Source organism: Triticum urartu, unplaced genomic scaffold, assembly GCF_003073215.2.
Source record: "Triticum urartu cultivar G1812 unplaced genomic scaffold, Tu2.1 TuUngrouped_contig_4803, whole genome shotgun sequence".
NCBI classification, from domain to species: domain Eukaryota; kingdom Viridiplantae; phylum Streptophyta; class Magnoliopsida; order Poales; family Poaceae; genus Triticum; species Triticum urartu.
Window position 1 is genome coordinate 1 of NW_024115423.1, and position 12,013 is coordinate 12,013.

Below are 12,013 nucleotides of genomic sequence, written 5' to 3' on the forward strand. Positions count from 1 at the left end.
TCTATTGAATAATATGTTGACTAATGAAAATAATTGGACACTTCCTGAACCAACTCCTAAGCCAACTCCGAAGAAAAGGGGTATTCTATTTCTCAGCCCTGAAGATATGCAAGAGGCAAAGAAATCTATGAAAGAAAAAGGTATAAAAGCTGAAGATGTTAAGAATTTACCTCCTGTTGAAGAAATGGATGGTCTTAATTCAGCACCTATTGAAGAAACACATGGTCTCGATAACCCTATACAGGTAGTAAAGGTAAATTCTCACTATAGATATGATAAAGCTGAAATCCCTCCTGCTAAGTTTGCTAGCCAATGTTTGGATGAATTTGATAACTTTATGGTTAAGCAAGAAGATTTTAATGCTTATGTTGGTTGTGACAGCCTGATTTTTGCCCTCTCTATTTTTCCTGAGATTCATTTGGATTTATTTTGAAAGTTGGGGTTTTTAAATCTTTTTGAGGGAGTCCTGGATTATGGGGTGTCCGGATGGCCGGACTATACCTTCAGCCGGACTCCTGGACTATGAAGATACAAGATTGAAGACTTCGTCCCGTGTCCGGGAGGGACTTTCCTTGGCGTGGAAGGCAAGCTTGGCGATACGGATATGCAGATCTCCTACCATTGTAACCGACTCTATGTAACCCTAACCCTACCCGGTGTCTATATAAACCGGAGGGTTTTAGTCTGTAGGCCAACATACACATCAACAATCATACCATAGGCTAGCTTCTAGGGTTTAGCCTCCTCGATCTCGTGGTAGATCTACTCTTGTACTACCCATATCATCAATATTAATCAAGCAGGACGTAGGGTTTTACCTCCATCGAGAGGGCCCGAACCTGAGTAAAACTTCGTGTCCCTTGCCTCATGTTACCATCCGGCCTAGACGCACAGTTCGGGACCCCCTACTCGTGATCCGCCGGTTTTGACACCGACATTGGTGCTTTCATTGAGAGTTCCTCTGCGTCGTCGCCGTCAGGCTCGATGGCTCATACGATCATCAATAGCGATGCAGTCCAGGGTGAGACCTTCCTCCCCGGACAGATCTTCCTCTTCGGCGGCTTCGCACTGCGGGCCAATTCGCTTGGCCGTCTGGAGCAGATCGAAAGCTACGCCCCTGGCCCGAACTGCGTCGAACTTATAGATTGTGGCTCCATTTTTTTACTTGTGAGGCCATTCATTCATGTATCCTTAAAATATTTTACTGGAACATGCATGCATGGCTCTGCCTTTTCATTTCAGTTTCAGTACTAAGAAACACGCATGTCTTGAGATTCAGAGCACGCATGATCTGTGATTGCCGAGGAGGAACATCAGCTACCTGCAAAAGACAAGACCTTCTTATAGTCTTCTTACATGTTACATCAACACCACTGTACCAAATACAAACCGAAACTAGTGAGCGTTTGATCATCCATTCCTTACACACATCAGCTGGCTGGTAGGTAACAAAGCTAGCTAAATCGACACGCACGCTTACAACCAAAGAATTCTGATCAAGTACCTGATACCATCTTCAGCATTTCAGTCAGCACAATAAGCACATGACATGAGCCTTCCGAATTCTGAAGTTTCCATTTAGGCATATTGAGGACATGACATGAGCCTTATGCACCCAAAAGGGATAAGTAAGTTGATCCTGGCTAACCATCGCTGGCTTATCAATACCCGTAGACTAGCATAATGTGCCAACGAATCACCAGGTTAATTTGATGTTACAGCCTATCAATAATGTCCTCAATGTTTCTTGCTTCCCTAGGATGGTTAACTCTAGTTTTGAATCCATTGAGTCGATAGAGAGACGGCAATTTTTTTTGTCTCCTTGCCATTGGATGACGACGTATTCTCCATTTGCTTTTAACCTATCATCCGGACGGATTTCATAATAGTGGCGCTGCGGATTCAGCGTGATAGCTATTGGACCTGAATCGATAATCTTGCACGGCTACTCGCGAAATTTCATGACCTTCTCAAACAGCTCACGGGTAGAATCACAGTGAAGCCCTTCAGCAGTTGACTCTTCGGTCCATGGCTCCTTGGTAAGTGGGAGCGTATGGGCCGAGCCATACTTTATCGACAGACCGAGAGCATACGCCCGCTGGTGCGGCTTCAGCACAACATCACTTGGGAGTAATGCTTATTAATAAATGTGGCCGTATGCATCACGTTGATGCAGAGGCCAGGGATCTTCCCCTTTTAAAAAAAACCACTTGGGGGTAAGAAAGTTGGGATATTGCTGGCCTCGAATGGAATTCCAAATTGAGTAATCAAAAGGGATATGTTATAAATACTTGCTTCAGTTTCCCTAAGGAACCCTCGGCCAGCAGCAGAGAGAATCAATGCCACTTGTTATCTCGATGCTATGCTAGTTGTCTTGATACTATCGCTATGTCGCGCTACCTACCATTTGTTATCAAGCCTCCCAAATTGCCATGTTAGCCTCTAATCTTTTCACCCATTCTAGCAAAGCGTTGTTTGGCTATGTTATCGATTTGCTCAGCCCCTCTTATCGCGTTGCTAGTTGCAGGTGCAGTTGCAGTTTGTTCCATGTTGGGACATGGATATCATGGGATTTCACAATATTTCTTATTTAATTAATGCACATATATACTTGGTAAAGGGTGGAAGGCTCGGCCTTTTGCCTGGTGTTTTGTTCCACTCTTGCCGCCCTAATTTCCGTCATATCGGTGTTATGTCCCTTGATTTTGCGTCCCTAACACGATGAGGGTTTATGGGGCCCTCTTGACAGTTAGCTTTGAGTAAAACTTTTTCAGCAAGGCCCAACATTGGTTTTACCATTTGCCTAATAACAACTAAAACTTGTATAGGGACTTTCCGGACCCCGTGGACTTAATCAACCCCCCAGGCCAGTGCTCCTCATGAGTGTTTGTCCAAACTAGAGCACCTTGTGGCGTCCCTTGGGCAACTTGGGTCTCAGCGACCGTAAGCTTAGCTCATCCGTCATGGCGTGAGACGAGATACGCGCGGCTACTATCAGGGTGTCGACACGTCGGGAGGTCTTGCTGGTTTTGTTTTACCATTGTCGAAATGTCTTGTGCACCGGGATCCCGAGGTTGATCGGATGTCCCGCGATGGAGGATTGTCTCCGCGGATCATGAACTTGTCATGGGCTAAGTTGGCACACCCCTGCAGGGTTTAATCTTTCGAAAGTCGTGCCCGCGGTTATGTGGCAGATGGGAATTTTTAATATCCGGTTGTAGAGAACTTGAAATCAGACTTGAATTAAAATACACCAACCGCGTGCGTAACCATGATCGTCTCTTTTCGAATTAGTTTGAGAAGAGAACACGGTGGGGTTATGTTTGAACGTAAGTAGTTCAGGATCACTTATTGATCATTACTAATTTGCGACTGATTGCGTAGTTTCTCATCTTATTCTTGTACCCGTAAGTTAGTCACCATACATTGCTTAGTCGCTTGCTGCAACCTCACCACTTACCCTTTCCATACCCATTAAGCTTTGCTAGTTTTGATACCCATGGTAATGGGATTGCTGAGTCCTCGTGGCTCACAGATTAATACAACAACAGTTGCAGGTGCAGGTTATGCGATGATCATGATATGAGAGTGATGTTTACTTGTTTTGGAGCCCTTCTTCTGCTTCTTCTTCGATTGAGGGATAGGTTCCTGGTCGGCAGCCTGAGCTAGCAGGATGGATATTGCTTGAGTTTCTGCTTTGTGTTGCATCCGTAGTCGGATGTGGTTCTCAAGTATGATGTATTGTTGTATTCATGTGGCATTGTGTGCCTTTGTATGTATCCCCAACTATTATGTAATGGTACGATGTAATGATATCCACCTTACAAAAGCGTCTCCAATATACGTTTCTATCCTTGGTGGAACCTTCGAGTTCCTTTAGAATAAGGTTGCATATTGGACGTGACAACTATATTACACCTATTTACATATTATGAAATAAAAATACATGGTGGTTGTCATTTTTAAATATGATTACAAAGTTTCAAATCGGCCGACTTTTCTCAAACTCTGACCGGGTTTTGAAACTCTGACCGGATTCTGCTATTTTTCTCTTCTATTTTATATTTATTTAATTATTTTAAAATGTTCAGTGTGCATTTCAGAATTGTTTAATGTGTATTAAAATTTCACTGGATATTTAAAATAAGTTTCACTGTGTATAAAAAATGTTCATTATTTCATTTAAAAATTTGTGTAGTGTGTTCTCGAAAAAAATGTTCGTCGCATATTAAGAAATGTTAAGCTTATATTAAAAAATCAGTGTGTAATTGAAAAATTGTTCATGAATAGTTTTTGAATTAGTGAGCATTTTGGGAATATGTGAACTTTTTAAAAAATTTGTGAACTTTCATTAACATTTTTTGAGGAAAATAAAACCAGACTTCAACTATTCTGAATATCAATGCGTGGAAACTCAGAAGAAGCTACGCTATGCTGTTACTAGGACGTCCATTGGCGTGAAGCCGCGAACTGTAGGCGGCCGCTAGGTATTGCTCATAACGTGCGATACATAGCATCGAGCAATCGTGATGTGCGGGGGAGTGAAACTGAGTGATGCGGTCTGGGCTCTGCAATTGGGCCCGTATGTATGTATGGCTCGATCGATTTGCCGCTTCAATCAGTTTGAGAACCTGATTCATACTCCCTTCGTTTCAAATTACTTGTCACAAATATGGATGTATCTAGATGTATTTTAGTTCTAGATATATCCATTTTTGCGACGAGTAATTTGGAACGGAGGGAATAAGTAGATTGTGGCTCCCTCCGTTTGTTTCTCAGTACTGAGGTGTCATTTAGTTTTGATTCATAAGTAGATTGTGGCTCCATTTAGTACTCTCTTTGTTTGTTTTTATAAGACATTTCAGGCAGCTTGCTTGCTTTTTACGTACAGTGTCTGGATGTCTAAAACGTTTTATAAAAATGAACGGAGATAGTATTTAGTACTAGTTTCACCTCCTTTTTGAAAAAAGAAGAAAAGTTAACTAATTTGCCTAGTGTAGGACCGCCAAACATATTTGGAGGCAGCGCGATGTTTATCCTAGGACCGAAGAAAGTTAACTAATTTGGAATGGATCAACATCAGACGTACACGTACGGACCGACGACTCCGCCGTCGCGGGCAAAGAGAAGAAGGGCGTCTCACGTCGACACCACCTTAAGTAGTACCTCTGTTTATTTTTACAAGATGTTTTAGACTTTCAGACACTGTTCAAAAACAGCACAAAGCAAGTTGTCTGAACGTCTTATAAAAACAAACGGAAATATATTGACCCATTCCAGGTCCAGGTGAGCAGCAGTGCGTACTCTTTTGTGTGCTCAAACCATCGAGAAATACAAAGGGTACACTCTCTTATTACAGGCGAAATTGTTCATCTCGTCAGACAGTTCACTCTCTGAATCTGAACAAGCAAATATATACCAAGGTGGCATTGTCTGGGAGCTCAGGCGGTAGTTCGTCTTGGGCTTGAGCTTGGACCCAATCCAATCCAATCCAACTCCATCTATTCAGAGTTAATCGCCAACTGCAACCAACCGTCTTGAGATTCAGTTTCAGAGCACGCATGCAACATCAAGACCAGCCCACACTTGTTAGTCTTACTTGTCACATCAACACCACCTTAATTACACTACCAAACTCAAACGAAACTGAGCAATTAATTAATATGCTCCTTCTCAAACCATCCAAGAAATTTACATACAGCAGGTGGAGTCAAGTCCAGAGGGACAGATGAAATTAATTGTAAGTGAGTGAGTTCAAAGCTGCATGCATGCCCACCTGATTCTCTTATAACCAGGAAGGTCTTCTGGGAGCTCAGGCGGCACTTGGTCTTGGCCTTGGGTGTGCACCTGGCATCTGGTCCAGCAACCTCCCAGTGTTCCCAATCCAGCTCCATGATGTCCAGTGCCAGAACGCCCTCCAGCAGCTTCAGCTTTGGCCTTTGGGCAATCCGCTGATCCGCTTCATCTCAGGGCACTAGTACACATTCAGCTCCACAACCCAAGGAAAGTTCTCCACATATTCTAGGACGCACAATGCATGGTTCTCAGATTATGCCTGCGGTCACTAGCAAGTCCTCGGGGAAGGTGTGTCAGCTTGCAGTCCCTGAGGTAGAGAAGCTCCAGAGCTGGCATGGCTATGACACTGCTCTGCTCTGCTCCTCCTCCCAGCCCCACTCCTTCCATCCGGACAGCCCTCGTAACTCCAATTCTCTCAGACTGGGGAATGCGACATCTCTGTCTCCCCTTGCTGCATCATGGGTCTGGAAGTCAGGCCCGACATGCTCGATGGCTGGAGCATCTATATCCAATACCCGTAGACTAGCAAAATTTGCCAATGAACCACCAGGTTTAATCGAGCTCATAGTCTATCAATAATAATGTCCTCAATGTTTCTTGCTTCTCTAGGATGCTCAACTCTAGTTTGGGATGAAATATACAGAGATGGTGAAATTTTTGGTTTTCCGAAAGAAGATTTCTTATGTCACCTTCATCCTTGTGAACCACCAATGCTTCTTCCTTAGCCATAAATTGAGCAAATGAGCGGACGGCATCATGCAAGGTGTACTCCCATATGTTCTCATTTGAATCATCGGGCTCCAAAAGATTCCTCGCGACTAACTCCCAATGATAATCAGCCCCAGCCCCTATTTGTTCGACATGATAATAGTAGGTCTGACCCCGACCTACCATCATGTTGAACAAACTCTTCACTTATCCACATGCTAATAACTGTATCCTTTTCAAAACCTGAACCCTTTGGCAAAAGTCAGTAGTACAGAAAGCATTGCTTCCACTTTGGAGATAAATCATCGTAGCTTAAGCTTACTGAGTAGTTTAGTTCCTCTTGTGACCCGTCTTCTTCTTTCCAGCCAAGATTCTTGTGTAAAACAATCTCCGAGTCACGTTCCATAGGATCTCTTCTGCTTAAGACTCCACCCATAACTTTAATAGCAAGTGGTAACCTGCCACATATTTTTACAACCTTCATCCCAATATCTTTCAGCTCATCAAAATCACTTCCACACCAACCTGCCAACAGTATAGGACAACTTAGTACTGATGTATGAGCTACATCTTTTTGGATAGAAAAGAAGAAAATTATCTTTGATCAAAACAACACGTGTAGTACTTCTATAGAAATATAATGCCCCATAGTAAAATTTTGAAATTCTGTGGTGTCCATAAATATGAAAATACTACACATTTTAGATGAAAAACAGTGATATGCATAATCAGAATTAAAATTTCAAAATTTAGAAAATCTAGTTACATATTAAGTGCCCCATATTAAGCAGCACATTGACATACTACAAAGTACAAACTAATCTTTCAAAGAAAAAAAAGTATACTAGGAACACAGAACTAGTTGGGGTACTGTACTGATTAATCTGAGATTGACATATTAAGTAGCATAGCATACAAAGAGAAGAGAGGTCATCTCTTCTTACGTCCACACCACCCTAATTACCAAACTCAAACTCAACAAATCAGCAGCATTCAGTTTCAGTTTCAGAACCTGAAACTGACCTCACTGACTGAGGTGTCATTCAGTTTGAAGTCATAACTTATAGATTTTGGCTCCATTTATTTATTTGACCATTCATCTATCCATGTGATGTGCCCAAACGAAGCTTGCTCAAATTAAAATGTGTGTAGGCTGCTTCGCCACAGATTAAAATGGCAGCTAGTTGTCAGCCTTAAAAGATTTTACTGGAACTTGGCAGCTAGTTTGTCAGCCTTAAAATGAACAAACACCACTGTACCAAACTCAAACCATCCGGAAATTGTATTCACATAACCTCCCTTATTACATATCTTACTTGAGCATAGGGACGTCCGATGGCGTTACAGGCGAAAAATTTCATCTCGTCAGTGAGTTAATCGCCAACTGCAACCAACCATAGACGACTGCCCATGTCTTGAGAGTTAGAGCACGCATGCAACAACGGGGTGAGGAGGAACAAGATAGAGCTGACAGATGGGACCCACACCAGCTACCTGCAAAACAGAACACCATCTTAGTCTTGTTACTTCTCACATCAACGCCACTGTACCAAACTTAAACTGAAACTGAAACCGTACAAATCAGCAGCCAAAAGATTAGATTTTTTTTCGAACTACATGCTTAGACTGAACAATAAATCTACTGACCCAGCTGAGCAGCAATCAATCCTCGCGCTCAAACAAGAAATTTACATACAAGTGAAAGGACATTGAACACTCTTACTATAAATTTTTAAGCATACAGACAGCCTCTCGCCGGTGAGTTGAAATTAACGGACCATGGCCCATGGGAGGTTACTGACTAGATGCCGGGTGTACATCCCAAGACCAAGAGATATCAAGCCGTAACACCGGAGGTGTGTCAGTTTGCACTTCACACCAGATAATAAGACATATCATTTCAGGTAATAAGGCATTCCCAGCCACAGATGAGGACAAAATGATTCAATAGCTAAAGATGATGAGCCCACCAAGAAAAACAAAATGCTTCAGGTGTCATCACACATATTGTCCATCCACGTGCATAGCATACTGGAAATGACTGAAATGAAAAATGTGTATTTCCATTACATGTGATGCTTTGCTTTTCATCGACTACCAATGGGTTCAGCTCTACATAGTTCAGCACATACTAGCAAATGTAGCTAAAACGACATAAATAGATCAGGTTCCATCATCCAGAGTAGCTACTTCAGTGTGAATTTGATGTTCTTGAGGCCGCCCGGTGTGTAGTAGCCATAGATCGCATCCGGATCCATTAGATGTCGGCCGGGATTGACTTGGTCTTGTGGCACCGCGGCCTCATCTTGGTTTCGCGCTGGCGCCCTCACTGTATTCTCTTGATAGTTGAGGAGTAAACTCCGCACATCGCCTCCCGGGCATGCGTACCCGTACACTGTTACGACATGCCCTGCCTTTATCTCATTGCCATTGGGTAACTTGATCATAATGTATTCTCCATTTGCTTTTAACCTGTAAGGCTCATCATCCGAACGGATGTCATAATAGTGGCGCTGCGGATTCAGCGTGACAGCAATGGGACCGGAATCGATGACCTTGCATAGTGACTCGCGAAATTTCATAACCTTCTCAAACAGGTCATGTGTCAAGTCACGGCAAAGCCCTTGAGCAATCGCCTCTTCGGTCCATGGCTCCTGAGTAAGTGGAAGCGTCTGGGCTGAGCCATACGTTATCGACAGACCGTGAGCGTACGCCCGATGCTGCGGCTCCAGCACAACATCACTTGGGAGTAAGAAAGCTGGGATGCCAGTCTGAGGCTCCATTTGCTTTTAACCTGTAAGGCTCATCATCCGAACGGAGAAGTTTGGAGCGGTGTCAGTGTCAATTCATGAAAGAATTTGGACCAAAGGTTTTTCCTTGGGATGGATAATCTGTTACTTACTCCATTTTGTCTTGTGTGGTTGTCTGGGGATGCGAGGCAGACTACTTGCGAGCTGCAATGTTGGTGGAGGTAGAACGTGATCCCAGCTGCGGTAGTAGTAAGACTTCCAATCTCTGTCTGCCTCCGGCAAAGGAGGAAGAACTTGCTGCTGCTGCTCCTCCTCCTCCTCCCCTTGCTCCTCTTGCTCCTCCTTCCCTTCCTCCTGCTCCTCCTTCACCTCTTCAAACTGGCCTTGCAACCTAACAGAGAATAGCACAGAACGGTCATGAAGGACTCACTTGCTCAGCGCGAGGCACTTGAACAAGATGTTAACATCCATTCTTCTGAAAATGGATCTGCACCAAGGCATGTTAATATCCATTCTTGAAGAAATCCTCTATTTCTATTTTCCTGATGAGAATACCCCGTTTCACTGATGAATATGCACTCTATTTACTTGCCGCTAAATGGCTTAGCGGCCGCAATAGCGTTGTAAACAGCATCACAGGAACCCAATGCACAAAGTGAATTCGATCAACCGATCGATCACAGAACTTACTGCCCCAGATCACCACCACCAAGACATCAACTCAATGCTGTTTGCTACCATATATACCACTAAGATGGACAAACACACACATAAGCAGGAAGGAAAATGCACACTTGCATGGAAAAAGAATAAAATCTGGTGGTCGTGTGTGTTCTTACTGTTGCTTGATGATATCCTCCTCCTCCTCCACCTGGACTAGCTTCTTCTGGTGCGCGTTGTAGAAGCGGTAGGCGGCGTAGCCGGCGCCGGCGACGCCCAGCCCCAGCGAGAGAAGCATCTTCCAGCGGTGCCGCGCCCCGAAGCCCTTCCCAGCAAGGGCGGGGGTCGTTGGCTCGAACATGGCGGCGCTCCACTAAGCAAAGCAGCCGCACCACCAGACTCACTGGATGAAATGCAAGGAGTTAGTAGGGCGGAATCAGGCAGGCTAGGGTTGGTCGGCGGAAGAGCTCGAATCGGACGACCTGCAGTCCGGTAAGCGGCGGGGAGGAGGAGGAGGAGGAGACGGAGATGGTATTTTTTTTTTAGGGGTGCTAACACTTTATTAATCTATGGTAGCATTGAGAGGAATACATGCCGGGCCATAAGGAGATAAAAGCCACAAATGGCGACCCCGATCAAGCAAAAGTGAGTGTTTAGCAAGACTGTGAGCATCGCTATTTGAAGCTCTGCTTTCAAAAATAAAGGTACAGCTATTAAAAACGGGGCTCCTTTGGAAGATTTCTCTGATGACCGATAAGTAAGCTCCGCCAGTCCCTCCTTTAATATCCTCTACCACCTGTTTGCAATCACAAGCCACCACGAAGTTCTGGAGAGATAGGTCTTCGGCCAACGCTAGCGCCTCGCGACAGGCATTGGCTTCCAAAACTGTCGGGTCTAAAACTCCCGGAATGACCAGCGATGAGGATCCCAAGTACAGACCCTGTTGGTCTCTGCATACTGCTGCAGCTGCTCCTACACCACGGTCCTGTGCAATCCCACCATCTACCATTATTTTCACATGACCCAGCGGTGGTGATCGCCATGAAGAACGAGAGCCAACTGCGCTATTAGCTTGCCGCTTCGGCCCTGCTGTGTTCGCCAAAACGTCAATGCTTTGGAGTTCTGAAATAAAATGCCAGACGAAGATATGTGTCGCTAAAGGACTTTGAAAAATCTCCTCATGGATCGCTTTTCTTCTCGCGGTCCAAATCGCCCACAAAGTGACTGCCATTTCGATAAAATGAGCATGTGACAAAGAACTTTGTAGTTGGAATAACCAGTGTTTAGCACTTGGTTCCACTGTCTCGGCCATTGTTTCCACAATCGTTTCATCAGCTAGAGCCCAAACACATCGTGCCATCGAACACTCTACCAAGGAGTGTCTCCACGAATCAAAATTACCACATAACTGGCAGTTATCCACAATACTCATGTGTCTATGTTTCCTCACATTTTCAGTTGGCAAAGATTGCCTCCCCAGTCTCCACATGAATGTTCTGATCTTTGCAGGGACCTTGGTATTCCACAAAGAGGTCCATCCCCTCTCCTCTGAACTTTGATTTGAAACTGTCGCTCTGCCGCCTAATAAATTTTCTCCTCTCTTCTTTGTCTCCCATAGCATTCTGTAGGCAGATTTTACCGAAAAAGGCCCTTCTTTTCGAACTGCCAAGACCAGAAGTCAGGCATGGATTTTGTGCACAACGGGATATTTTGTATTGCTGCTACATCGACCGGCAGAAAAAACTGCTGCAGAAGGTCAGCTCGCCATGTGACAGTAGATGAATCAATAAGCTCGGCCACTAGCGTTGGTGGATTCTGACCGAGGCAGACAATCGGCCTCATAGCATGATCCCTCGGGATCCAATTTTGTGACCATATTTGTGTAGAACTTCCATCTCCTATCTTCCTGATCAGTCCCAAAGACATTGCATCCCTACCCTCCAGCAGCGATCGCCACACTTGAGATGGATGTGTCCCCAAGGCGGCAGTAAGAATATTTCCTTCTGGGAAGTAGATTGCTTTGAGTAGTTGTGCACATAAGGATTCAGAAATTGTCAGGATTCTCCAAGCCTGTCGTGCCAAGAGTGCAACATTGAATA

General features: G+C 44.3%; 1 pseudogene; it reads right to left on the bottom strand.

The window, feature by feature from the left end:
* Positions 1 to 1,201: 1,201 nt before the first annotated feature.
* Positions 1,202 to 10,428, bottom strand: LOC125528343 (annotated as a pseudogene).
* Positions 10,429 to 12,013: the final 1,585 nt, after the last annotated feature.